Source organism: Malaclemys terrapin, chromosome 12, assembly GCF_027887155.1.
Source record: "Malaclemys terrapin pileata isolate rMalTer1 chromosome 12, rMalTer1.hap1, whole genome shotgun sequence".
NCBI classification, from domain to species: Eukaryota; Metazoa; Chordata; order Testudines; family Emydidae; genus Malaclemys; species Malaclemys terrapin.
In genome coordinates this window covers 49,018,415-49,020,993 of record NC_071516.1, presented here as the reverse complement: position 1 = coordinate 49,020,993, position 2,579 = coordinate 49,018,415, and positions in this window count along the sequence as shown.

Here is a 2,579-nt window from a genome sequence, read left to right as displayed (position 1 = left end):
GGGTCAGACAATAATTATTCAATGACAGTATATTTTGAGATTCAATAAATTAAAGCTTTATAACCATTAAAACACAGATTGTCAATATTATATGTCAAAATATACCAAGTAAATACCCGTAAGTCAAACTCTAATACATTCTCATGCAGCATTTTTCTTATGTTGCTTCCCTTACTTGGTACATTTCAATTGCTATCAGTAGAAATAGTTCTGTTGTTGGTTTCTGTCTGTGAGGTGAACTGATGTTTATCAACATTTACTGATAACAAATCGAATCCTTCCAAGCCTCTCTCTGTGCTAGAGAGCAGGGGTAAGGAAGTGGAGCTGGCAAGGTGCAGCTCTCTTCTTCAATGCAAAATGCTGAGAGAAGGAGAAGAAGAATGTGATGATGTCATTGATGTCAGTGGGCAATGGGCCCATGTGGAAGGAGTTAACAACGTATGGTAGCAATAGACCACAGGGGAGATGTTTGTTTCTCAGTCCGGTGCCATTGCCGTCAATGGGAGCAGGACTCTCGGAGCCAGACTGCAGGACCCCTGCTCACCATTGCTCAGCACTTCTTCCCATTCACAGCAATGGGTCCACTTGTGTGAACAGCTGCTCGCCAACACGAGTAAAGGTTGGACAACCTGGTCCTACGTTCTTTACAGTTCAATTACCAGACACAGCAAGGGCCAGATTCTCAGCTGACCTTGAAGTCAATAGCTCCACCCCGCCCCGCCCCATCTCACAAGTTGCCTGTTGGCCATAAAGTCTTGCAGCAACATAATCACTCGTTTGGGTACTAACCTTCGAGGCTGGGGGTTGAAATGTTGCACGGCTCGGACACGAGGATTGTTGGAGCAGGAGATGTGAAATCTAAAAGAAAGACAGTAAACCGCTGGGACGTTGCACTCCATATGTTTGATGGAAATAGGCTTAGGAGTGTGAATCTGATGTAACTGGAAAATGCTTTATTCAAAAGGTCTCTTGTAAGTTATCATAACGAAGGTTATAACCTACAGAATATATTCCTCCTATTTGTGTGCATGGATCTTTCTTGTATCTGAAGCTAGAAATAAGAAGTATAGCTCTGAGGTCCTATTGTAATTATGTAAAGTGTGGGCCCTTAACGGTGGTTTAGAATCTTGATGGCTCCAATTCACTAGGACAATTGGTTGTAAATGGTTTATTTATCTGCAAACCTTCCAGTGTATGTGTGGGCCAACCCAGGAAGAATGGAGACTAGCAGTCTTACAGTGACATGTGACCATGTCACATGATGCTGGAATCCATCTTAATCCTTGTACTTTTCCATTGATGAGGCAGAGGTGTGTACAAGCACAGACAAGATTTCCGCCATGTGCCAAAGATATAAAAGTGGGTGGACCAGGACAAAGGGGGATGCCGGTTATGAGAAAACCCCTGCTTACCACCTGAGATGTCTGCAGGATGTAACAAGAACTGTACCATGGGAAAGGATTGGGCCCAGACTAGGAAGGAGTCTAGTCTGTGAAAGAAGCTTATTGGAATATCTTTGAGGGTGAGATATTACCTGTAATCAGTTTCTTAATGTATTAGGCTTAGACTTGCATATTTTGTTTTATTTTGCTTTGTGACTTACTTTGTTCTGGCTGTTATTACTTGAAACCACTTAAATCCTATTTTTTATATTTAATAAAATCATTTTTGTTTATTAATAAACCCAGAGTAAGTGATTAATACCTGGGGAAGCAAACAGCTGTGCATCTCTCTCTCTCTCCCTCCATGTTATAGAAGCGAACAATTGATGAGTTTACCCTGTATATGCTTTATACAGAATGAAACAGATTCATTTGGGGTTTGGATCCCATTGGGAACTGGGTGTCCAGGTGCTGGAGATAGGTGACCTGCTGAGCTGTTTTTAGTTAAAGTCTGCAGCTTTGGGGCCATGGCCCAGCCCCTGGGTCTGTGTTACAGCAGGATAGCATGTCTGGCTCAACAAGGCAGGGTTCTGGAGTCCCAGGCTGGCAGTGGAAAACGGGTTCAGAGGTCATTTCAGCACATCAGGTGACAGTTCCAAGGCGATCTCTCTGACTGAACCCGTCACAGTAAAACATATGGAAGGCAACCTCACATCCTCCTCCTGAACTCACTGCCAGAGTCTTGGACACTGTCCATGGTGGAGGCAGTACATGTTACATCCCTGTTTGTCTCTGGTCACACCCCCTGCCAGTACCTTTAAACCCTAGGATGTCATACATAGGTGTTCTTGCAAGGTCCGCAGTTCCTGGTCCCCAGGTGCCTGAAAACATGTCGGGGTGTTGTCTTACTAACAGAATGCAGATAGCAGTATCTGTTCAAATGAAGGTGTCTTGGCATTTAGCCACCAATGCCAGGAGGCAAAGTGCCTCAGTTTCCCCTTCCACACAGCAGTGTAGGTCTGTTAATCACTCATTTGGGTACTAACCTTCGAGGCTGGGGGTTGAAATATTGCATGGCTCGGGCACAATGATCGTTGGAGCAGGAGATGTGAAATCTAAAAGAAAGACAGAAAACCGCACCCAAACTAAATGATTTATACAGATATAAATAATCCCACTGAACTATCTGAAATTCAA